The sequence below is a fragment of the Rattus norvegicus genome, chromosome 5 (assembly GCF_036323735.1).
Source record: "Rattus norvegicus strain BN/NHsdMcwi chromosome 5, GRCr8, whole genome shotgun sequence".
NCBI lineage: Eukaryota > Metazoa > Chordata > Mammalia > Rodentia > Muridae > Rattus > Rattus norvegicus.
The window spans coordinates 168,526,309-168,553,089 of record NC_086023.1 but is presented as its reverse complement, the minus strand read 5'-3'; the positions used below and the strand labels follow the sequence as shown (position 1 = coordinate 168,553,089).

At 49.0% G+C, this 26,781-nt stretch overlaps 1 long non-coding RNA gene across 3 annotated transcripts in view; it reads right to left on the bottom strand.

Moving 5' to 3' along the window:
- LOC102549399 (uncharacterized) overlaps nucleotides 1-15,762 on the bottom strand; it is a 29,686-nt gene extending 13,924 nt beyond the window's left edge. Inside the window, exons 1-5 of one of the 3 annotated variants that reach the window (XR_010052017.1) lie at nucleotides 13,359-15,752; nucleotides 12,606-12,750; nucleotides 10,733-10,900; nucleotides 662-729; nucleotides 328-526 (exon numbers count right to left, since the gene is read on the bottom strand). This is a non-coding gene — a long non-coding RNA (uncharacterized LOC102549399). Of the gene's footprint in view, nucleotides 1-283; nucleotides 10,901-12,605; nucleotides 12,751-13,358 lie in introns of those variants that run through there. The other 2 variants (XR_010052019.1, XR_010052018.1) reach the window with 2 other exon arrangements.
- Between the last annotated feature and the right edge of the window lie 11,019 nt (nucleotides 15,763-26,781).

The following is a 26,781-nucleotide window of genomic DNA, read 5'->3' as shown; positions in this document are numbered from 1 at the left end:
ACGCACAGTTTGAGATACACGTGAAGAAGCTGATCGTTCCAGCTCCTTCCAACGTCCCTTTCCTAACAATGTTCATTAGCTTTGTCTAGCCCCTCCTTTGCACTTTTCTGGTCTTGCAATCCCAAAGGGTATGCTCTTAGATTTCATCGGCTTCCAACATCACCCCCACATGCTCTCTGACTAGACTTTCCCGCCTAAGGACTTACCCATGTTTGTTCCGAGCACTGTCATTCCTCAGTATCTATGCTGGCTGAACTCAGCATGCTCAGTGGGATCTACTCACCCTGATACTGTCGATGAGCATCTGGGTCTGTCACAATAAGATCATTATCAGCACATGTTGGGCCTGGAGTTTCCCTGGTATGACATATGTGGACATGGAACGGCTGGGCTGTGAGATAAGTTCTGTTCTTCTGTTGGGAGTGTTGATCAGACCCAGCAGGAAGCAGGCTCTCCCATGAAAAGGACTCAGCAAACTTGGTTCCCTTTCAGGGAACCAAGGTGGTGAAGGGTGTTGATACCATCCCTGGGGTGAAGGGACAAAGAGAAGGCGAAGGCATGGACAGAGATCTGTCTCACTGGAGACATGGGGAGGACAATTCAGTAAGGGCTCAGGTGGAGAGGGGCACCCTGAGGGCATCGGGGAGTCTTTCAAACTCACTCTTCTCCATGCAAGCTATGAAGTTCAAGCAGCACGTGTGGGCCAGTGGTCAATCCTACAAGGCTAGTCTGCAGAGGGGGAGGAGAAGAGGAGGGCTGAAGGACAGATGGCCCAGTAGACTCTGACCCTTGTATCAGAATAAGAGGGTCCCTAGTTCTTATTTAGTTTGCATCTCCATGGTTACTAATTAAATCTCTTCACATAACCACAATGGCAGGTTAGTGGGGAGCCCTGGGAAACACCTCCGTGTGATGCTTGCCCCCTTTTCTTCTTGACTACTGGATTTCTCTGTGGGTACGGGAAACCAAACTCTGCCCTCTAATAAAGCAGCCAGTGCTCTGAACTGCAGAGCCGTCTCTCTGGTCCACCTTGTGTTGTTTAAATGACACTGAGGAGATGTTTAGTGTCCTTGTTACAGATCGTGAATCATTACCAGGAAAACACAATCACCTGTAACTCTAGTTCCAGGAATCAAATGTCCTCTTCTGGCCCCCGTGGGCACCGCATGCATGTGTGCACAGGCACACACGCAAGCAAAATTCTCATATGCATACACTAAATGTTTATTTAAAATAGAAGTATTTAGATTTTTATATCATCAGATGTGTTAATTTGTCATTATGAATTATTTTATTGGGCATCTCACTAGTAACATCTCTTCCAAACCTCCTTTAAGAAATCAGTCTCTCTTCGTGTGTGTGTGTGTGTGTGTGTGTGTGTGTGTGTGTAAGTATATGCATACATACATGTGCATGTATGCTCACATGCATTTAAGAAATAACAGCTCTCAAGGAGGAACATATGAAAGGGTTTGGAGGGAAGAAGGGGGAGGAGGAAGAGTGCAATTATAATCTCAAAAGTAAAAGAAAAACATTTTAAAGGAATAAAGTAGGAAATCAACTTCTCTTCTTTCGAATAGTGTGTGTCTGTCTGCTGTGCATCTGTCTTTGTGTGTGTGTGTGCTTGTCTGTTTGTGTGTCTGTGATTCTGTCTGTCTCTGTGTGTGTGCTTATCTGTGTGCCTGTCTGTGTGTGTGTGTGTGTGTGTGTGTGATTCTGTGTGTGTTTGTCTGTCTGTGTGTCTGTCTATTGTGGGCTTGTCTGTGTGTCTATCTGTGGGCTTGTCTGTGTGTCTATCTGTGGGCTTGTCTGTGTGTCTGTCTGTCGGCTTGTTTGTGTGTTTGTGTGTCTGTGATTCTGTCTGTGTGTGTGTGCCTGTCTGTGTGTGTCTGTGATTCTATCTGCATGTGTGTCTGTCTGTGATTCTATCTGTGTGTATGTCTGTCTGTGATTTTGTGTGTGCTTGTCTGTGTGTCCATCTGTCTGTGATTCTGTCTGTGTGTGTGTCTGTCTGTGTATCTGTGTGTGCATTTGTCTGTCTCTGTGTGTGTCTGTGTCTGTGATTCTGTGTATCTGTGTGTGTGCTTGTCTGTCTGTTTTTGTGTTTGTGTGCCTGTAATTCTATCTGTGTGTTTGTGTGTCTGTCTGTGATTCTGTCTGTGTGCTTGTTTGTGTGTCTGTCTGTGATTCTGTCTATGTGTGTGCCTGTCTGTGTATCTGTCTGTCTATGATTCTGTTTGTGTGCTTGTGTGTCTGTGTTTCTGTGTGTGCATTTGTCTGTCTGTCTCTGTGTTTGTGTGTCTGTCTGTGATTCTGTCTGTGTGCTTGTTTGTGTGTCTGTGTGCTTGTCTGTGTGTCTGTCTGTGATTCTGTCTGCTTGTTTGTGTGTCTGTCTGTCTGTGATTCTGTCTGTGTGCTTGTTTGTGTGTCTGTCTGTGATTCTGTCTGTGTGTGTGCCTGTCTGTGTGTCTGTCTGTCTGTGATTGTAATTCTGCCTGTGATTCGTCTGTCTGTCTGTTCACATGTGTGCTTATCTGGCAGCTAGAGGGGGAAATTGGACGTCTTCCTCTACTGCTCTCTGTCTCCATTTCCTTGAGACAGCATCCTCACTGAACCTAAGGCTTACCATGCCCACTGCACTGGCTAACTAGCGCCCAGGGTCCAGCTGTCCCTGCTTCGTCCTGCCCCACTGCTAACTCAGGGTCACAAATACCTGGGGCCATGCTTGGCTTTTGCATGGGTGGTAGGGATCTAAGCTCAGGTCCTCCTGCTTGTGCGGCAAGCTGTCTTACCTTCGTGCCATCTCCCTACCGTGTTCTTTGTTCTTTGAAGTGCTGGTTCCTACACATCTTGATGAATGTCATATGAGAGGTGAACAGGAGAGTCCATATTTCCATGGAATAAGCAATTATTTCAACATTACTAATCGATCGATTAGTCCCTTTCTCGTCTTGGCCTGTCCATAAATGTGTGGTAAGTTCTAATTCATCAGAGTGTCTTGAAGGAGTCTTCAATGGTTTCAGTAACATTCTGTATAAATAGCTCCCGACCATTTGATTAGATTTATTCCTGGTTTACCTTTATTGGCATTGGTATTTGTAAATTTCTTTTTGGTAAAATGAATTCGATCATTCTATTTACGCAAATACAATTAACTTGCCTATTGATCTTATATCCAGTAAGGTTTCAAAGGTTATATAAGACGTAGGATCGATAAGGTGATCCTCCTTCCCCTAGAGGCTGCTTCACTTGTAGTGTTTCCCTCTGGATTCCTGGAGACACACACACACAGACACACACACACACATACACACAGACACACACACAGGGACACAGACACATACACAGACACACACACAGATACACACACAGACACACACACAGAGACACAAACACACACACAGACACACACACAGATACATACATACATACACACAGAGACACATACACACACAGACACACACAGACACACACACAGACACACACACACACACACTCAGTTCTTTCCCTCCTTGGCTCTCTGTCTTCTGTGTAAATTCACTTTCTTGTGTTACTGCATTGCTTGCTTCCTCTGGTACAGCATTTCCTGGACGGTGATGGGATGGTGCTAGCCTTGAAGAACACTGGAACCATTTTGCCCTGGACTGTGTGCTTTCCTAGGGAAAACAGCCTCCTGGAGTTTGAGTAAGGACTGTGATAAATTAATGCTGGATGCAAGGAAAGCTTTCTATGTCTACTGAGACAACTAAATGTCTCTCTTTCTTTAAGATGTTAACGTACAAGAAACAAGAAAGTCAATATAGCTCCCAGTCTTGCTCTCTAGAAATGGAAATGACACACATTTGCACCTTCAAACTGTACTGGGCCGGCAAATATTTAGGGCCTTGGACGGGGTGTTAATGTTTGAGTCTAGCCTTTCCTCAGGCCACCCTCGTCTTGATTTCAAGGTTACATACTTCTCATAGGTTGAGTTTGAAAAACTGTTTCCTAAAATTTTTGAGTGGGAAAAATAATGCCTATTCTTTGAATAACAGTAAAACTTGGAGGCAAAACTCGTAAGGTATTGTACATTCTCTGTAGACGTATTTTAAACTGAATCCAATTTCTGTAACAGTTATGCGAATATTGAGGAACTTTTTCCTCCTCAGGCATTTTTAGTCATTTATGCTTTCCAAAGATTTAGTTTCAATTCTATCCAAATCTCCAATTTTTGGTTTCCATGTTATCCATAATAACTCTTACGGTCGTTTTAATTTTTGTCCACAGTCTCTTACAGAGGGCAGTGGACAGTGGACAGAGCCCATCCGCAGGCAATGAGCTACAGGCAGTCACCAGCTGCTGAGACGGGGAGGAGCACCGTGTAGATGATCTACTCCCCCACCCCCCATGGACAGCCTTAAACGCATATACATATGAGCAACGCTAAACGAACTCATCAGGTTCTCTTTAAAAGTTTGCCACTATATACCTGTAAGAAAATAATAATTGAAAAACAAGAGGATTTGAGAAGGAGTGGGACACAGGGAAAGTTGTAGGGAGCATGGGAGGGGGAAAATGATGTAAAGAGCATGCTATTCTTTTTAAAAAATAAAATTGTTGAAAAGTCCATAAATCGGGCCAGATTATACTTCCCGGCTATCTTTGTTTGCTGCTGAGCAATTATTTCTGAATAATTGGTAGCATTTGTTTGGTTTTTCACACATGCCCAGGTCTCCTATTGGGTTACCATATCAAGTGTGGAGTGGACAGACCTGGGAGCTGTGTTTTCTTGTCACTGAAGAGAACAGAGAAGACACCAGAGGGAGCCCAGGGGGCCAGGGGCAGTTGTTGGCTAGGGGCAGGTGTTGGCCAAGGGCAGGTGTTGGCCAAGGGCAGGTGTTGGCCAAGGGCAGGTGTTGGCCAGGGTCAGGTGTTGGCCAGAGACAGGTATTGGCCAGGAGCAGGTGGTGGCTAAGGGCAGATGGTGGTCAGGGGCAGGTGTTGGCTAGGGGATAGGGAAAAAGTGCTTGGATTCTAGACTAATTTAGAGACGATAGAGAAAGAGGAGTCCAGGATGAGTCCCCAAACAGTCACCCAAGCTAGGAAGGTGCATCATAAGCTGAGGATGGATGTTTGCATTTGGTAGGAAAGATGTTGGCTCAATCTTGCACAAGGTGAACTTTAAATGTCTCAAGTACCCAAGAGCTATCATTATTGCCCTCCCCCATGAGGGTTCTCTCCCCAGCATCTCCTTCCACAAATGAACCTCTGTGATGCCAAACCTTCAATTCATCCCCCTATGTCTCATTTAGGGATGAGAATGTGCTTGGAACTACCATGCCAGTTCACGACAATGAAGAAAAGCTGGTGGGGAGGGGTACCCCATCTTCAGGTAGTGAAAGCAGATTTTGAGCCCACAATGTCCTTACCCAGCAAGAAAATTATTCAGCCCCCTCCAGGATGACAAGGTTGAGACTTCATGTGACATTTAATGGGGTTGAAGTTTTTCCTGTCAAAAAGTCGTCCCTGATGACTGTGAATGTGACCTTATTTGGAAATGCATTGTCACTGAGCAAACACAAGGCTGTACTTCGTCAAGGAGAAGCCGAAATTAATCACAGCTATCCATCACAGAAGAGGGGAGTGGACAAGGGTGTCAAGGAGATGGGACTCCCAGAGAGGAACCCCAGGGATGCCAACAAAGTAATCAGCGTGATCTAAGACAAGGTGTGCTAGCAGCCACCCAAAGCAGGGATCCCTCCCCAGAGCCTCAAAGGGACTGGAGCCCTGCCAACAACTCACTGTAGATGTGACAGTGGGACAACATAGCTCTACTACTTGAAGCCACTCAGTTTAAGAATTGTTTCTGCCACAGAGGTATGTGGGAGGGGGGGGTTGTGTGGTGTGATATGGCTGTGTGGTGTCTATGTGTATGTGATGTGTTTCTGTGTGTGTGTGTGTGTGTGTGTGTGTGTGTGTGTGTGTATGGTGCATGTGGTGTGTTTCTGTCTATGTTGTGAGTGTGTGGTGTCTGTGTGTGTATGTGGTGTGTTTCTCTGTGTGTGTGTGTGTGTCTGTAAGGTGTGTGTATGTGGTGTTTCTCTTTCTCTCTCTCTCTGTCTCTCTCTCTCTGTATGTGCGTATATGTGGGGGGGTCCTATGTGTAGGTGTATGTGATCTGTCTGTCTGCCTGCCTGTCTTTCTGTGTGTGTAAGGGGTGTCTCTGTTTGTTACATAGGTGTATATATACTACTTCACACAGGCACTGAAGTCACAAGAGGATGTCCAGTGTACCGTTCTCTAACTCTCTGCCTTACTCACTTAAGACAAGGTCTGCTGCTGAAACTTGAGTTAAGCCGGCAGTCAGCAAACCCAGTGATCCTCCTGCCTCTGTCCCCTACAGCTCAGGAGTTACAGGCACTTGGAGCATCCTGCTGCTCCCTGCGTGTGGGTTCTGTGGATTTGAACTCATGTCCTCAGCCTGAATGGCAAGTGCCCTTACATGCTGAGCCTTCTCTCTACTGCTCGTGTGGTTTTAAGCCCACAAGGCTGCCCCACTGTGTTTACCATGAAGTCTTTCAACCCGACACTTTTACTCCCTAAGACACACAGGGGGTCTCCAGTTGCCTATGACAGAAATTAGCAAAACCTGGAAGCCATCTTATTTTGCAGCTGGTTCGGGGGGCTCTTTCATGGTTTGGCTCTATACACAGGGATCAGGAGACAGCGTGGGGTGCTGGACACACTCTGGGTCTCAAGTGGGAACTGAAACTAAAGTGAAGTGGACAGTGTTCTGGAAGGTGAGCCTCGGAACTGGGATGGCTGCTACCTCTGTAGCTTGGTTCCTAGGAAGATAAAAATGTCCAGGCAGGCAGAGGCTGAGGGTTCTCACGCCCGATTCCGCTCTAGTTTTTAGGTTTTCTTCTGTGCTGGTCACCACCCCGTGCTTCTCTTAAGAGATGGTGGGGCCATGAGGTCAGCTGACAGAGGAGCTGACACTCGGCAGATCCAGCCCCTGGGATGCTTGCCACAGCCTTGCATTTGCTTGCCTTGCTCTCCAGCCTGCTGAAACGGGTTCTTACAGCAGAACAGCTTCGCTGAGGTTAGACATGCCTGCTGCTGAATGACTGAGTGTGGAGTTGGACGCCCCTCCACTGTGAGTCATCCTGCAGAAAAAGACTCACCTCTTTCCTTAAGAAACGGTTCGTGTTCTAACAATGTGGTCCCAGCCCCTCGATCTCTGCTCCTCGGAGCACTGCATTCTGGGTTAGAACAGGCTTAGGTAGATGCGTACTACGGGGTCACTTCATTTCCATCCCGGGGGGCACCTCCCTGCCTTCCATCTCATCTCTCTCAGTAGCTGTGACTGCTAAAGGCCCAGCTGCCAGGCCCCCCCTTTGTTGTTACAATGCACTGTGCATGGCTGGGGCAGTGTGGGGGTGGCGAGCTGGCCACTAGCTTCCCCACCTTCCTGGCAACTTAAATAGGGCAAGCTAACAGAGCACACACTCACACACACTCACACACTCACACACTCACTCATGCATACACACACACACGCACACACACACTCACACAACACACTCTCACACACTCATATACTACCACACACACTCACTCACGCATACACACACACACACTCACACACACAATACTCACTCACACACACATACTCTTTCTCTCTGTCACACACACACACACACACACACACACACGTGCACGCACGCGTGAAGGCAGAACTGATCTGTGCCGCTCCTCAGAAGAAAATTCCCTTCAGCTTTTCTTCCTTCCTTCTGCCCATTGGCTTGGAAACAATGTCCCCTTTAGCTCAGGGATACATGTAGAGAGTTTCAACGCTTTCTTGACACGTACACATCGCCAGAGACAGAAATGAGCACACAGCCTTCAGCCGCTCTATGTCACTGTGCGAGGGACTGAGTGTCCCCTACCACATCCCGGACGCCTCTCACTCCTCTCCAGGCTGAGCATTCATTTGTGCACAGAGTTCTTGGATGGAGCAGAGAAACCAGAAACTGGCTCCTGAGAAGTTTGCTACACATGAACACACACAAGCTTGGGCACACATGAGCACACTTGACTACACATGACAGGTCACACGAGCACACGTAAGCCATTATGGTTGGTTCTATCCCTGGGCTGCTGGTCCTGGCTTCTATAAGAAAGCAGGCTGAGCAAGGCAGGAGGGGTAAGTCAGCAGCATCCTCCATGGCCTCTGCCTCAGCTCCTGCCTCCAGGTTCCTGCTCTGCTTGAGCTCCTGCCCTGATTTCCTTTGCCAAGGGACTAGGATGCTAGTGTATGAATGAAACAAGCCCCTCCCCACTTGCTTTTTAGTCATGTGTTTATCACAGCAACAGACGCCCGGACGGAGGCAGCTGCTAATTAGGAAGTGGCTTTGCACTGAGCCTGCCACCTCCTTAGCCTGATGCCTTCAGAACCCTAAGTCATCAGTTGGGTGTGCAGGAGGCACAGCCACGTGGATTTGTCACCACAGCCAAAGCTGACATCGAGGTAACCACCAGAGCTGAAGCAAAGACAGCGGACACACTCGATAAAGGACGTGCTTGACGCTTGTAGGGACATGACCACAGGGCCTGCAGAGCAGGCCTTTCGTGAAGGAACATCTAACTTCAATCTCTAGGACCCACATCCAAGGCCCTCGTGTTCCCTTGCTCAGGGGTGTTGACAAAGTGGGGACAGAACATTTGTCAAAGCTAGAGAGAACCAGAGTCAAACTAAACCATCTGGACACAAGGAGACCAACGGGCTCTTGAACTCAGAGAGACAGTGGCACTTGTTCAAGACCCGCACAAGATCAAACCAGCCAACATTCTAACCCGGGGAAGGAGGGTCACCTGAAGAGCTGCCTGCAGCCAAGGAGCTACAGACAGTTGATGGCTTCTAAGGGAGGGAAAGCCAGGTTTCCTCAAGGATGTGGCACCTGGCAGATTGATGGTGCTTCAGTGGATGGCTCTACACCCTTTGAGTGCACGGGCAGCACAAATTGTCCTGAGTGGGTTACAGGGAGAAATAGGGACATGAAGCTGGGAGAGGCAGAAGGTGGGAGTGGGTCTGGAAGAAGTGGGAGGGGGGGAGGATGGTGGGAGTGCATGTGACCAAAGGATATACACATTTATGACATTTTCAAAGAATCGATGAAAATACTGTAAACACTGTACTTTCTTAGAATTGGGTGTGTCAGGAAGCCACTTCCTAATCTGTAATTCCAGAGTTGGGAAGGTGGACAGGTGAATGCCTAGGGCTCACTGGATGCTGGTGTCGCCTGCTTGGTAAGCTACATTTACACGATGGCAAGGCTGTGAACTGGGAACACCCCACCGCATGCAGGGAAGATTTGGAATAAGACCTGTGCTGTAACCTTTCCCTTTGACCCTGACAGCAAGGAATCATGTTCCTTTCTGCCTGAGAAGTGCTCTGTGACTTGCCCAGGGCCACACCATAAAGCTGGCTTCTCTGAGTGGATCCAGACCAGGCTCTAAGTCAGTGTACCCCACTCCAATCGCTATCACGCACCAGGATGACTGAGACCTGAAACCACCGTCCCTCCCTTCCTTAGGTTGCTTTTAGAAGGTATTCTGTCACAGCCTCAAGGAAAGTTATTAACACAGGCCCTAAGTATAGTCATGGTCATCCTGTGATGAAGGGCCAGGGCTACCTGACCCAGGGACAGAGACAGTGCTCTGTGACAACAGAGACGGAGGTTGCAATGTGGAGACACAAGTCAAGGAACATGGGAGCCACCAGAAGTTGCAAATAGTGAGGGCCAGATTGCCCCCTAGAACTTCTAGAAGGAACCATAGACTCGAGTCAGATTTCTCTTCAAAGGAAATGCCCTAAGCCACTGGGTTTAAGGCATGTTGTCATAGCAACCAGGGAAACCAAGACCATGAAGTCATATGTTGAGCTGCCAACGCAGCCATCAGCCACAGAAAGTGTCCCCCAGACCTGTAACTCACCCCTGTTCCACCAATAACACATGTTGTTGTAAGAGTCCTCAGCTCACAGGTGCACAAAGGCCACAGCACGAGAAGAGGGTGGATTTGAGTAAAGGGCTTTGAGGGGAACAGCATGCATACAGTTGAGATATAGTCTTACCCTCCCCAGAGCCCTGCCAACACCTACGTCTTCATGAGTTCCCATCCCATCCCTTACAAGTCACCCGGAGGCATCTTCCTGCCTTTCTCACTCAGCTGTTCTGGTTAGTTACGGCGATAAGAATGGTCACTGCGGGCTGAGCCCACAGCCCATCCAGCCCAGGAGCTGGTCTCCAGAATCGGTGCCCAGGGATGTCTTGAAATGGCCATCCTCTTTAGAGGAATTACGGATTCCTCCCTTGAGCCCACTGGTTGAAATATTAGCATTTGTACCGCAGGAAATTGTCTAAGACAATCCCGCCGGCCTCCAGCTCTCTCTAGCCGAGTTCCATTAGTGGAGACAAATCACCAGGTGTCCCCTCTCCCTGAACTCCAGGTTTGAGCTGAGCCAACTACAGAGGTTCTGGCAAGGATCTGAGGCTCCCAGGGTGTAGATCTTCCAGAGTCGGGGAAGACTCCAGAGAGGAGGCCGCTGGGCAGACAGAGGAGAGACGGCCAGTGGCAGCCTCAGAAAGGCCCTGGTGGAGGGGAACCAAGGCACCACACGAAATGGGCTCAAGGTGCTGACATTAGTGAGCTCAAGACTGGCAAGGAACCCGAGGCCTTCCACAGCACAAACCTGCATTCTCATCATTCTGAGGCCTTCGAGGAGATCGGTGACCAGGGTGATGGTGTTTCCTGCTGTCATCTTCTGAGGCCTCTCTCCGTAGCTTCAAGGTGGTTCCCTTCACCGTGTACCTCACGTGGTCATCCTTGGAAGGAGAGCATCCACTGTCCCTTCTCCTTTCTGTAAGGACATTCACCAGATTGGGTCAAGGATCCACATCTATGCCCTTATTAACCTTGACCTACGACCCCATCAATCTTGACTTCCTCACAGAACCCAATTCCAAATACAGGGCCCAGAGAAGATGAAGTCTTCTAAATACAAATTTTAGGAAGTGGAAATCAACTATCCCTCGGTCGAGATTTCTCTTTTTTTAGACTGTGTACCCAGGCTGGGGACTCTAACAACTTTCTTTCCCTTCCACAGGGCCAGTCCTGTCTCACCTTTAATGTCTCCCAGAAGAAGAGAAAAGAAAGCTCAAATAAACAGGTGTGATGATTGGTCTCGATTAATTAATCATGGTTGGATCGGATTAATCCTCCTGGATTTAGAGTTGCCCTGGAGGTTAGCACTTCTGGGCGTGTCTCTGAGGGAATTTCTGTGGATAATTAGATTACGGGGATTCTGACTTAAGCGAAAGATTCACCCCTTGATGCATTAAAGAGATGGTGGCTTTATTAGGAAGTGCTTAAAAAGTTAGATAGGCTCAAGCTGGGAGTGTAGCCTTGGGGTTATATCTTCCAGTGTGGTCCCCGCTCTGCTTCCTGGCCACCATGACGTAAACTTACTCTCCTATTCAGCCTCCTCTGTGATGGAAAAACACTTCTCAAAGCACAGGCCAGAGCAAGTCAGTCCTCCTTCCCTGCGTACGTCATCAAGCGTGTTGGCTACCATGGGGCTAAGGCAGTTGTCACAACCTGAAGACTTGCAGAGCCTCATCACCCAGGATCCAGACAGCAATGCCCCTGGATGACCTGGGAATGTCTGGCCCCTGGATGCTCTGGGGAGCCAGGAAAAGCTGCCCAGCTACACAGGACCTGACTGGAAAGGGCCAGGGACTCCATATTGTCCATGGAGGCCCAGGATCCATGTCAGAAGGCTCACCAGGACCTCCCACAGACTCTACTTTTCAAGTGCAAGGAGGGACCGTGGCAGCTCAGAGTGTTTTCTATGAACCAACATCCCTAGTGCCTTCCTTCCTGCCAGTTAACACCCAAACAAGCCGAGAGTTAATGAGGGAGAAATGCCTGTGCCCTGGGCACTCCGGGGCCAGGGACTGAGCTCTCATATGAGGAGCGAAGGCAGGAGACACAGGATTAGCCGTGTCTATTGACTCAGCTCCCCCCATGAGCCTTTGATTCCATGCTTCGATTCTTCTCGCTGAGGCTTCCGACTGGGGCTCCAGCCTTTGTCTAACTCACTGGCATCTTTCTCAGGAAAAAAAAAAAGCCAAAGATTGTCTCATGTTTGCAGATAGGCCAAGCTCCCTCCATTACAAACACAGCATTATGCCTGCATGAGATCCAACTGCAAAAGCATGGCATCGTTTTGGAGAAATGTCTAGGAACAGGAGGACGGTCACACCTATGGCCTGCAGTTCCGTCTTCCCCCAGGGCCCAGAGCCCTCTCTGCAGAAAGAGGTTGACATGGGACCCTGGATGGAGGAGACCAAGCCAGGTAGACAGATCCCCTTTCGCATTCTGCCAGGTGCACATGGGGCCATTACCTGCAAGCGTCACTCTGCCCATGTGACTCTGGTGGGCAGCTCAGGAAAAAAGGGAAGAGCCTGGAATTTGGAGGTACCTGTCGTTGGCTCCCACAGGCCCTTGGGTATACAGGGCCCAAGGAAAGACAAGCACTCGGAACCAGAAAGATGGCTCTGTACCTAAGAGCACTGGCTGCTCTCCCAGGGATCGTGCATTTGATTCCCAGCACCCATGTGGTGGCTCACAACTACCCACGATTCCAGATTCGGTAGATCTGGCGCCCTCTTCTGGCCTCCGAAGATAACAGGCATTTGGTGCACAGACCTAAGTAGGCATAAAAAAAAAAAAAAATCATACACATGGAGTAAAACTAACCAGACAAGGAGTTGGGGATTTAGCTCAGTGGTAGAGCGCTTGCCTAGGAAGTGCAAGGCCCTGGGTTTGGTCCCCAGCTCAAAAGAAAAGAAAAGAAAAGAAAAGAAAAGAAAAGAAAAGAAAAGAAAAGAAAAGAAAAGAAAAGAAAACTAACCAGACAAAAGCCAAGCACAGGCCATGAACACATCCCCTTTACTTTCCTTCCCTCTGTAAACCTGATGTCACTCCAGCCTCCGAGAGCAAGAGGAAGAGCGGAGTGCACGAATAGATCGAAAGATCTAGTGACTAAAGGGAGCACTCCTACTTCTGACCCTGACAGATGTACTCTCTAAGAGCCCAGAGGCTGGGTTCAAGCTTAGAAACCTGAGACTCCCTGGAATTCAGTACCAGACCTGTGTGGTGCCACAGGGAGCTGGTCCAGATGGCACTTGGCCACTCAGTTTGTCCTAAGAGGGACCCTGGAAAGGCCTCAGTATTCATACCTGGGATGCCCTTCGCCCTGGGTATTGTCATGTGGGTTCTAGGCCTTCCTGAGTATGTAATTAATGTCTCCTGACCTTGCAGACTTCTCTGCCTGTGGGACGTCATCGAGGACCTTCTGAGCTGGCGGTCTAAGGCTGGTCAAAGCTGCCTCGTCCGCTGTAGCCTCCAAACCGAGCCACATCTGAGAGAGTCAGGCATAGCTGACTCAATTCCCCAAGGCAAACCCTTTGGGTACAGAGTGAGATATAAACAAATTAATGAGAATAATGAAAATAACAGCCCCATGCTTTCTTGACGCGGAGACACGTGTCCTCGATTCTCGTTTTATCTTGCCTGGAATTGGGACACATTTTATAATTATGATGAATGCTGAGCACAACAGGACTTCATAGGCTGTCCCCGTACTGTTGTTAGGCCTATAGTGCCCCCTACAGTTGATGCAGACATCCTACAGCCAGGAGCTTTAAGGGTGGAAGTCAAACCCGGCATCCGGCACCCCTTGTGAGAGCCTGGCATTAGAGGAGAGGACTGGGGTGCTGGCTGTGTTCCTTCCATTCTTGCTCAAAGCCAGAAGCATCTAGGAGAGCCAGGAAAATCAAAATCAAGAGTCTGGGCCTCCACCCCCATCGTCCCTCCTGTGAGGTATGAGACTGACCTGTGCGTTTTACCAAGACACATGCTTTTCCGGATATACTTTCCCTACAGATGTGGAGAGGGGAGGGGAAGGAAGAGTAGGGGAGGGGAGGGGAGGAGAGGGGAGAAGATAAGAGGGGAAGGGATGGGAGGGGAAAGGAGAGAAGGGAGGGAGGGGAGTGGGTGGGGAGAGAAGGGAAGAGGAGAGCAGGAGGGGAGGGAAAGGGAGAGGAAGGGAGAGAAGGGGAGGGGAGAAAATAGGAGGGGAAGGGATGTGAGGGGAAAGGAGAGAAGGGAAGAAGGGAAGGGGAGAGGAGGGGAGGGGAAGGGAAAGGAGGAGAAGGGAGAGGATTGGAGAGGAGGGGAGGGTAGAGGAGGAGAGGGGAAGGGAGAGAAGGTGAGGAGAGAGGAGAAGAGGGGAGGAGGGAAAGGGATGGAAGGGCAGGGAAGAGGGGAAGGGAGGAGGGGAAGGGAGAGGAGGAAGGGAGAAAAGGGGAATAAAGTGGAGAGGAGGGGAGGGGAGGGAAGGTGCAGCTCCCATCCATCTTTCCACTCTCCCACCAGCGTCAACTTCCAGCAGCACCCTTCACTCTGACCAGTAAATATACCAGGACGTGAAGAAGTTCATTTCCTCAGGAGTAGGCCAGAGCTGCAGCTCACCCCTTCAGTCAATAACTGATTATCTTGCTTGCAAATTCAATTCACTGCCTGCAGCCTGCCTTGCTTGATGGGTCCTGACAAGTCTGATTGTTTTGGTTGAGTCTGTCAGAGGGAAAGGCCTGCTGGAGCTGGATTTACTCAGATTGGGGCTTTGTGGGCAGAAGGAGGTGGGGCGGCAGTCTGCTCCATGATTTCCAACCTCCCGGCTTGTCAGATGATGAGGTCTGCCCCTCTCATTCTGGGTCATTTTGACACTTGGCCCTCTGTTGGTGCTCAGTTGGAGAGGCCTAGGAAGTGTGGCCTTGAGGGGTGTGGCCTTGAGGGGTGTGGCCTTGAGGAGGCGTGGCCTTGAGGGTGTGGCCTTGGCCTTGAGGGGTGTGGCCTTGAGTAGATAATGGCCTTCTGGAGGTGAGTCACTAACGGTAAGTTTTGAGAGTTTAGACTCCTGCCATTTCGCTGTTTGCTGCATCTGCTCCAAGATTTAAGTTCTTAGCTTCCACCTCCAACCTCTGCCTCCTGCTCTGCTACAACGGACTCTTATCCACTCAGAACCATAAAGCTAAATAACCTTCTTCTTCCTCGAGCCGCCTTAGTCATGGCGTTATATCGCATCAATGGAAAAGTAAATCACGTAGGCCCCCGTTTGCAACGGTGTCAACAATGGCTTCATCTGAATTCAGTCTTCAGTTCTAAGGCGCAGGCCATAGGCATGAGTGGCATTGGTGCCCTGGCAGGTAAGGGGGCAGGCAAGGGATTTAACATCACTTGGGCAGGCATGTGGGAGGAACGGATATGTTTGGAATGCTAGATACAGAGCACCCTGGATCGTCTTCTAAAGCCAAGGGCCAGGCGATATGAGGACAGGGCTAACTTCCTTCTCTTTGCTGTGACCCATCCATCTGCCGACCCATCTCTCATGCATCTATTCACCCATCATTACCCAACCCAGGTATGCATTTCTCTATATATCCATCCATCCACCCACCCAACCATCTATCACCATGTGTCCACCCAACCATCCCACACATTCACATTCATGTACACATTCATCTGTCTAATCAATACGTACATCCCCCCATCCACCTACCTATCTACCCATCTATCCATCTACTCAACCGTACATCTAGCTATACATCCAGTGACTGAACTAACCATCGATCTCACTAATCACCTATCTACCCATCTATTTACCTAAGTAACCATCTACCTAGCCACACACCCATTCACCCATCCACCCATTCACCCACCCACCCACCCATCCACCCACCCACCCACCCATCCACCCACCCACCCATCCATGCACCCACCACCCATCCACCCACCCACCCATCCATGCACCCACCCATTCACCCACCCATTTACCCACCCATCCTTGCACCCACCCATCTACCCACCCATTCATCTACCACCCACCCATCTATCCACTCATCATTTCGTTCACTTGCTCTGAGGTCTTATACAGAGTCCCACAGATATGAACGAAAAACAATTACGTCTCCTTAAGGAATTAGACATGCATTTGTTTGTTTATCCCTAGGCATCAGCTACATGGTCCCAGATTTTGCCAAGTAAAGTTTAAGAACAGGACTTTGTTCTTACCTCTTGAATGATTTCTGATGCCTAACCAGAATTTCAGGCAGCAAAAAACATAAGGGTCCTTAGAGGAATTTCAGTGGCAGGCTTTCAAACCATGAAGCTCAAAACCCTTCCGAACTCACCGGAGGATGCCCAGAATCATCTTACAAACTTCACTGTAATCATATTTAAACCATTTCTTGGGCGACGAAAATAACACATCCACAAGGTGTTAAACGGGAAGTTTCACACACAACAGGCCAGTTCTGCTTCTCGACTGGCAGGCCACTTCGTTCTCCAGAAGAACTGGAAACAGTCTCCTCTCGCCTCCCTGTGGGTGTGGGAGAGACTGTGTACCACTGATCCAGAGGGCCCCAGGCACACTACGACAGCACTTGCAAGCTGGGCTCCACTCCTGTGTGGCCGGGGTCAGGCTCAGGTACATTGGACTCCTCTCACCACAGGGTCCCGAGTGGCGAGCTGGGATAGGTGAGTTCTGTGGGGACAGCTACGGGTGCAAAGGGGTCGCAGAGACACCTACGTGCAGAGGTTTCGGTGGCAGAGGAGGGAAATGTTCACATGGGCGTGCAGAGATGCGTCCGTGTGTGCAGGAAGCATGGGTCAGGATGCAGAAGATGTGGGGAGCACAGCCTGGGAGGCAGAATATGTGGCGGGGTTGCAGACAATGCTATCCTGCTACGGATGGTTTCAATGCTTTATAAGAACCTGAAGTGAGGCTGGCAAGATGGCGCAGCAAGGGAAGGCACTGGACGCCAAGCCAGTGACCCGAGCTCCACACACGAAGTTGTGTGTCGAACATTTAAGAGATTGTTAAGTTGGTAACTCCATCCCCAGGGCAACCAAGACCCTCCTGACAGAACCCAATAGAGAGAATGTCAGAATCAGACTACCTTGTCTTAAAATGCTGCATGTGTTACAAAGTGTCTTTGATTGGATATATGTGTCTCCGTCATTACAAACAATTAGAGCATCAGGAGAATGATTTAATCTCTTACTATTTCTTTTCTATGAAGAATTTTAAATATATATAAAAATGCAGTAGTCAGTATAAACAATGGACAGGCCATTGTTACAGATGTTTTCCCACTATTGTGATTTTAAATATACATATATATGTGTGTGTGTATACATACATATATATGTATGTATGTGTGTGTATATACATATACATATATACATATATATATACATATATACACATACACATACACATACACATATACATATACATATACGTATACATAACCAAGAAGGAATGCAGTATGGAAAAGGTGTATTTGAGAGCCAAGGCAGAAACCTAAAGCAGTTAGTCACATCACATCCATAGTCAAAGACAGAAAGCAAACATGGATTCCCCATTGCTTGTTTCTCAGCTTTGCTCAGCTAGCTTTGTCTCTCCCATGTAATTCAGGGCCGAGTCAAGGGAATGGTGCTGCCCACAATGGACTTAGCCTTTCTCTATGAAATAACAGTCAAGAAAATCCCCCACCCCATGCTTACATGCCAGCCTGGCAGGATGATCCTTTGTTGACTCTGTCTGTGATGTTTTCCATCTACTCAGATTAGTGGCCTCTTTATGTTGATATTTCTCCATCATTCCTGATAGGATTCTCTTTGCATTCTCTTTGTCCTTCATTGTTTCTGTTAGGGATCTGCCGATTTCATTGACCTCAGACGCAACTTTTTTCCTCCCTTGTTTTATTATCTCATGTTTTACTTTCTACAATATTTATTTTTTGGTTTTATTCTCATCATTTATTTCATTCTATTCTGTTTGGAGTTGGCTCAATTTTATATATGAGTGCATGGGTGTGAATGCACACACACATGCACGCACACACACACACACACACACACACACTCACACAAATGCAGACCAAGGTGCACTGTGAAAGTCAGATGTAAATGTGCACATGTACAAACACACATCTGCACACACACACAAACATGCACATACATGCAAACACTCACGTATATCATATACATGCATATACACACGTGCACATACACATACACACACATGAAAGTACAGACTGTGGTGAAAGTCAGGGGGAAATTTGTACAAGTTTGTTCTCTCCTCCTACCATGTGGGTCCCTGGGATTGAACTCAGATCATTAGGCTTGGCCACAAGCACTTTTCTCACTGAGCCATCTCGCCAGCCCTTAAATTCCTTTTTTCTTTTCTTTCCTTTCCTTTCCTTTTTTCTGCCTTCTCCTTTCTTTCTTTCATTCTTCTTCCTTCCTTTCTTCATGAAATGAAAGTTTTGAAATATGTTCAGTCTTTCCTTACATATTGCATCCCTACACTGCTGTAAATATAGATGAGGCCACACGTTGTTCTCCAAACACCATTACCTACGGATCCAATTCTGTGCATCTTGGTTGACTTTTAGTCAAGAATGTTTTGTAATTTCTTTCCACTGAGGTTCCCTCTGAACCACAGGCTGGTTAGCAGTGTGAGGCTTAAAGGCCCAGCAGCTCGAGATTTTCTGTTTATCTTTTTGCTACTGGTTTCTGATATAATTGTGCCGGGGCCAGTGAACGCATCTTGCATTACTTTGAAAATGGTCAGGCGTGCTTTATGAACTACTGTGTTGTCACTGTTGGTAAATGTCCCATGTCCACTGCTGCAGCTAAGGAAGGTGGCGCTGGCTGCTATTTCTTATCCGTCAATTAAGTCCGGTTGATTTATGGTATCGTTCAGAGCCTCTACATTCCGACAAGCAGATAGTTTGTCTGCTTGTGATTTCTGCTGTGGAGAAATTGTCTGAACTCTCCCACCAAGACGAAGCTGGCATGTTCCCGTTTTCATATTTTCTCAGTGTTTGTTCTGTGTCTGAAGTGTAAGCTCATAGCTCATGCTCACATCCTGGCCTGAACCGCTCTTTCCTGTAAAGACATAGAGTGTGGTGGCCTTGAGCCTTCGTTTGGAGAGACAGCTCCATCAAGGATAAAGAAAAGAATCTTAACAATGGCAGAAAGGGCTTCCAGGGAGGAACTGACCAGCGGCTATTCCCAAACTAAAATGTAAAAATAATGAAACTTTCCCCCTCCCCCCTAGTGCTTCAGTCCCAAGAGGCGAGCTCTCAGCCCACACGTGGAGAGGAGCTGGGATCTGGCTTTTCCAGGCTCTGGGGACTAAAAGTTTAAACACCAGTGAGCTATAATCCAGCACACAGGGGGCTGATGCAGGACAGTCTTGAGTTCCAGAACCCGATCCCTGACTATGTAGCATTTTCAAGTACAGCCTAGACTAGAGAGAAAAACACCATCTCAAAAACTATACAGAAATGAGGTCACACCCGTGGTCCATGCGTGGTTCATGCCTCTCTGATCTCAGGATCACAGGAGGTGTAGGCGCCATGTGTGTTTGAAGTTAGCCCAAAGCAGATCCTGAACTAAGCTAAACCAGTCTTGGCTGCAAAGTGAAACCCTGGTAACCCCTCTCTCTCCTTCCCTCCCTCCCTCCCTCCCTCCGTCCCTCTCTCCCTCCCCCCTCTCTCTCTCCTCCCCTTCCTCTCGCCCTCCCCCACCCTCTCTCCCTCCCACCCTCTGTCCCTCTCTGCCTCTCTTTCTCCCCTCACCTCCTGGCAATCATGAGGCTAGCTGCTCTTCTCCACCACGCCCTCCCCCATCATGATAAATAGAAGTCTCTGAAACCATGATCCGAAATAAACCCTTTTTTTCTCAGTAAATGTTTCAGGCATTTTGTCACAGAAAACATGAAGTCAGACTAGCCCGGCGTCACCTCGCAGGATGCATCGTTACTTCATCCCTCTCCGTACGAGTCACACTTCAGTGTTTGGCTGCCACATCGCTGTGACCAATCCTGATGACGGACACTTGGGTTGTTTGCACCATGGGACTAAAATTGAGCAATCCTGACGCAAACGACACGTTTGAGGGTTTGGCTGGTCCTGTGTTCTTGGCTCTATGGGGTCTGTGCCTAGGCTCAGAACTGCCAGGCTTCATGGAGACTCTGCCCTTAACCCCTGAGGAACTGCCACAGGGATTTGTGCAGTAGCCTCACCGTGGGATCACCGTGGGACATCCCCCCAGCAGGTCACATGGGCTCCAGCGTCTACATCCTTGCCAGCACTTAGAACTGTCTGTCCTGATTACAGCCATTCTCCATCCTCATGGTGTGAAGCCAAACTACACACAACAGCCACGAGTTCTAAACTGCCACAAGTCCCTTCGTATCCAACATCGCTTCTCTCAAGCCCTCCGGTCCTTTCCTCGCCACCTGAAGATGCCCGTGCTGACACAGCATCAAATGGGCCCATCCCTGGATCCTGGGACCCCCGGTGCCCTGGCATTTGGGGGTGTGGGTGGGGGATTGGATCTTGCTGGCTGTGCCTCGAAGCTCTCCTTGGGGTTGTCATGGAAACCGCTGTAGCCACTGCTCCCTTCTGCCCGGTTCTCCTGTTAACAAACAGTCTCATTATTCTGCAGAAAGCATTTTGGAAAATCACCAGCCCCGTGGCTTCATCGTGGCCCAAATTAATGAGGAAAGATTGCGGGGATATTTTTATTGACTATGAAAGGAGGGAAAGTTATGGCCCATTTGTGCACTTTTGCTGTATTTATGTTTTATGCATTAAAGAGTGATTTCCACCTCCATCTCCCATCCCTAATGCCCTCGTTACATCAAAGGTGCAGATCCGGAATGGCGTGTCTGCCACCAGCAAATCGGGGTGAGGGGAATCAGGGTGGATAACACTCCAGGCCCACTGGGCTGGGCCACTCGGGGAGAGAAAAGGCTCACCCTCATCCAGGGATAAGGGAAAGAGCGGGCACTTGGCCAGGAACATGGTGGCTCCACACAGCGATCTCTCAGGCAAGGTCAGGCCAGCAAGCACCTGTGAAACACCAGCCCAAACAAAGTCACTTTCAAGTGGGCTCGGAACAATAAGAGAAGCTGACATCACTAAGTATTCGTGAGGGCCCCACACGGCAGGGAGGGAAAAGGACCTGGCTTCTCAGAGCTTCTGATCAGCTGCCACTTGGACACATCGCCCTGAGGACCCAACAAGGAGACCTTCTCACAGCTCACAGAAGTGCCCTCTAGCTGGAACATGGAGGGCCCAGTGGGTATTCACGGAAGCTGGAGGCTTGGCTGCTCCTCTCGACGGAGCCTAACGAAGACTCTTACATGAGGGATACCATGGTGCAAAGGCTAAGTGCACAGACTCTGTACCCCAACACCAGATCCAAGTTATAGCCCAGACCTGTACGCAAGGACTTACCTTTGTTCCCTGTGGCTCCTCACGTCTAATAGTGAAGTTCAGCGGCCAGACTGAGTTAGAAAACACATACGTACCTTGGCTTTGTACCTGGCAACTGTCAAAATGCCTACCAGGTACCAAGGGACTATGTCCCAGTGACTTGACACAGGTTGCCGGAGGAGGAGAGAAAGACTCAAACCCATCACCAGCCCCGGCCACTACAGGCACTGCCACAGAAACGTCACCCTGGACCACACTCCCTGGGTAGCACTCGGCATCCATCTTCTTGTTGGAACACAACACAAGCGGACAATGAAATGACCAAAGCAGGAGTCTGAACACGTTCACAAAACTGCTCACCACCCAGGTGTGATTCCTAAGGCCACTGTGGCTCTCCCCTCTCTTCTCAAGGGCATGCACGGGTCCCTAGCAAACGGCTAACCTGGATCTTTCCTGCGAAAGATCCCTCTGAAGTCTGTTTAATGCTCAATGTACAGAACCCGCCGACCAACCCAAGAGGTGCTGGCTCTGGACTCTGCTGCCCTCACCGCCGAGCTGATGAGGAGGGAGATGGTCACAACAGAGCCGGGTGCTATCAATCCACTCATTTGTGAAAACAGCTACTGATACAAACAGAAACCCCCACAGGGACAGTGACCCTGGCGCCACCTAAGGAGAAAGAGTGAGAACGTGTTGAAGAGACACATGGTTAGGCTCAGAGAGGACAGTGGACAGATTGTGGCCCGGTGGTCACAGGATGAGCACCGGCAGACAGCCAGCCATACTTGGTCCCTCTGTCATACGTGGACATCTGACCTTGTCATCTGCACATTAGATAAGGGTTTACACTACACGTGTGTGGTGTGAGTCATCTCATGTGCACACAAACTGTAACACGTGTACACCACACACGCAACATTGCTGCTCAGAACATGGTCACACGGTGTCCTGTGTCTCACGCCTCTGAGCAGAGATGGCCACAGATCTTAGGAAGCTCAACATCCCCTTGGGCTCTAGAGTGTGCAAGGCAGCCAATCCAGAACGTTCCTCCAGTAGATTCCAGGAAGCCCTCCTCTGTGCCAGGTATGAACATCAACAGGGAGCCAATGGGCAGCCCTACCCCATGGTGGTGAGAAGCTATTTAGAACCAGGAGTCGGGAGTATCATGGTTCCTTCTCTATGGATGGGATTAACACCATGACCAACAGTAACTTGGAAAGGAAAGAGATTTTATTCCAATGTACAACTGTCAGGTCACACTGCACCACTGAGGGGAAGTCAAGGCAGGTCTCCTGGCAGGAACCTGGAGCCAAGAACTGAAGCAGAGACCATGGAGAAGTGCTGCTCACTGGCTGTTTCCCGAGGCTTTCTCAGCCTGCTTTGGGACCACTCACAGTGGAGTAGGAGGGGGTTGGCCCGCCCACACCAGCCATCAATCAAGAAGGCTCTCCACAGACTTGTTTACAGGCCCATCTGTTGGAGGTATTTTCTCAGTCGTGGTTTCTTCTATCAGATAACTCGAGCTTGTGTGAGGTCGGCGTAAAGGCAGGAAGCACAGGGGGGGGGGACATGTTCTGAAGGACCTGGGGCCTGCCAGGACACAGGCTTTCCCCTAAGACCTTTGGCAATGCCTTTTTCCTGTGGCTCCTGCAAACCGAATCTGCACAGACAGCACAGATCCTTCTCCTGTGGAGGCAGAGATCCTGAAGCAAATCCCAGGCAGGGTCATTCCCCTCCACGGGCTCTGGAGAATCCCTTGCTACCTCTTCAGTTCCCAGTGGCCCAAACATCCTTGACCTGTGGCTCCCTCATTTGAATCAGAGAGCCCTGTTCTCTGCTGCAAGGATCCAGAGCACTGGTTTGAGGCCACACCCACAAAGACCTTACTTCCAACTGATGTCAGATTAATTTGGGCAGGTAGATGTGAGTTTTGGAGGGACACCACTCAGTCCTCTTGGGCGAAGACACTGGATGGTGTGGAGACAGGCAGCGTATACACGGTGACTTTGGGTTCAAAGGACTCCTGTGGCCGCACTGAGGCTGAGACACAGTGAGCATGGGTGGTGGCAGAGCAGGTGTGAGCCGGTAGATTCTGGATCAATCCTGAAGGTGGAGCTGAGAGGTTGTCCTGCTGACAGATGGGACATCTCCAGCCAGCGCCCAGGCTCCCACAGACCAATTTCTATTCTCTGGTCTGAAATCTCTCTTTTCATCTGCCTGGCCCTCCTCTGCGCACACATTGCAATACCATTAGATCTCAATCCATCAACAGTCTGCGGAAATGCTGCTCCCCAACCCAGGGGAGCTGTCCCCAGTCCCGCAGTCAGTGACCCACAAGACTGTGCCACGCCAGCCTCCTGAGTGCTAGGGAGCAGCAGTCATTACCCAGCAAGGGAGTCAGTGAGAGGCTTAGGCTGCACGGCCAGCTGCAGGTGCTCATAGTAACCGTGGTGGGGACAGTTGGGTGACCATAGCACCTGTGCGGGCAGGGGCCCCTCCCTTTGGCATCCGTGCCAGCTCTGAGAGCTTCTGATACTCCTGTCGGCTAGCCCTATGCCAAAGACAGAACACAGTATGTTCCAAGCCTCTGTGCTGGCAGGTTCTATGTCAGCTTGACACAGGCTAGAGTCATTTTAGAAGAGAGAATTTCCACTGAGAAAATGCCCCCACCAAATTGTCCTGTGAGCAAGCCACAATCAATTGGTGACTGGTGGGTGGTGCCAACCCTGGCTGAGTGGTCCTGGATGGTGTAAGGCGGCGGGCTGAGAGAGTCATGAAGAGCAAGCCTGAAGCGGTGCTCCTCCACAGCCTCTGTGTCAGCTCCTGCCTGGGTTCCATTGATGAGATGAAGGACTTTGACATCGAACTCTAAGTTGAAAGAAACCCCTCCCTCCTCAGCTTGCTTTTGGCCCTGGTATTTCACCACAGCATTAGAAAGCTTGACTTTATAGTCTCCATAAAGTCTTCTTAATGTCAGAGACTGAAATCCTATGTGGGGTGCCCTGGAAAACTCTGCAGGCAATGGTTAGGGTCCTGTAAAGGAACCTGGAGTCCTGCTGGTGCCACCCCACATCACACTAGCCCCGCCTTGTAGGACCTTGGATAGGTAGCTACCCTCTGCTCTCTGGCTCTGTCCCGGGTACAACAAGGTTGAGATTTCTTAGATGTTATCCAACACACCAGAACTTACATAATGCCAGGTGGTGGTTTGAATATGCTTGACCCATACAGTGTGCTACTGTTAGGAGCTGTGGTCTTGTTGGAGAAAGTGTGCCACTATGAGGGGTGGGCTTCAAGACCACACCTCCTAGCAGTACCACTTCCTATGGGCCAAGCATTTTCAAACCACCACACCACCCATGTATATGTGTGGCCTTCAAAGACCAAGATAAGGGGTTTCTGGAGCAAGTTGGCTAACAAGACTAGCCTCATCAGTTAGCTCTGAGTTTGATGGAGAGACCCCGCCTCAGTGAATGAATGAAGTCCGAAGGGACTTCTTACCATCAACCTCAGGCCTTCACATGCAGGCATACACATGTCCACCCACAACAGAATCACACACATGTACACCCACATATATGCTAACAATGTACACACACATGTACAACACACACACACACACACACACACACACACACACACACACACACACACACTGAAAAGTAATCAGAAGTCCATGCCCTTCATCCTATGGGCCATGATCAGGGTTAGTCACTTTCCTCTGGAGAAGTATCCACAGGGAACACGGAATGGGGTCAGGATGAGGTGCAGGCCCCAATGAATGCAAACCCTCTCACTGAAGAGACCCAGAGCAGAGCCCTGTGTATGCTGTTGTCACAGCAGACAGAGGGCTCACAACCTTTGACCCTCACAGTCCCTCAGGTAGATCAGAATCTCAGATCTCTTCATGGCTATGGACAGTGAAGCGTCACCCAAAAGGCCAGTGCTGCCCCCTCCCTGAGGCCACTGGTGAGGAAGAAGCAAACAGTGCGTGTTGACTTGTATGTCCCGGGTCTTCGTGACCCCATACACACTTTCCTGTTTACACTCGTTCTTAGAGGGGAGTGACGTGTCAATGAGTAAGGAAAGAATCACATGCCTAGCCCCTGAGCATCATGGGTGGCCCACTTTGTCACACGCCTTCCCAGTTAAGGTTGTGGCCTGCCTGCCTCCTGTGCTATTATGAATTCCTGAGCATAACTTTTAATGACTGCCATGTTTCTTCAATTGCTATGATTTATCAAAGACCTTTTCTACAGTTGCCATTGATTTCTGGCCTTATAAATAGTTGGGGACACGGGTGCCCAATTTGCTCATTATCAGAGCACATACACTGCCCGTTTGCCCAGACTCGTGTAACTGAGCTCGAGAGATAGGAAGCCAGTATTGCCTGTCTTTGAGGAAGTTGTGACATGAGCAAGGAAGAAGCTTATCAGACAGTGCACAGAACAAAATCGTTTATCAACATGGGAAGGGGACAGTGCAGAAACAAATGCTTGGTCCCATCAACATAAATGCATGCATATGTATATATGTGCATATATGTGTGTGTATGTGTGCATGTGAATATGTGTATATGTACGCATGTGTGTATATGTACATATGTGTATGTGTATGCATGTGTATATGTGAATATGTGTCCATATATGCACGTGTGTATATGTGCGTATATGTATGTGTGTGTGCATGTGTGCACATGTGTGTATATGTGAATGTCTGTGCATGTATACATATGTGTATATGTACATAGGTATGTGTCTGCATGTGTGTGTATGTAAATGTGAATATGTATGTCCATGTATGCATGTATATGTGCATGTATGTATGTGTATACATGTGTGCATATGTGTCTACATGTGTATATATGTGTCTACTTATATATGTGTGTCCACATATATATGTGTATGTGTGTGTATGTGTGTATACATGTGTATATGTGTGGATCCATGTGTGTATGAGTATGTGTGCATATGTGTGCTTGTGTATGTATATAGGTGTATATATGTGTGTATATATGTATGTGCATATCTCTCTGTGTGTATAAGATGGCCAAGAAGCACTGATCTATTACAACACTAGTAATAGCAGAGCCTCTGAGAATAATCTTTCTGTGTGTAGCACTGTGGGAGAGCCAGGCTCCACCTGAACTGTCCTTAACATCCTGTCAGCCAAGCTCCACCCACACCTGCCCGATCTTCCAAAATGAATCTCTCTCAGTGAAGATGGTGGCAGGCTTGATTGGCAGAGAGTCTCCCTCTGTTCATGCAGCCCCAGCTTCCAGAGCACAGCCATGTATGGCAGCCAGTGATCCCCTGGAGCTGAGCAGGTTAATATCCACCACGCAGGGCAGGTTGCCCTCTTGGCTGTTAAGATTCACAGC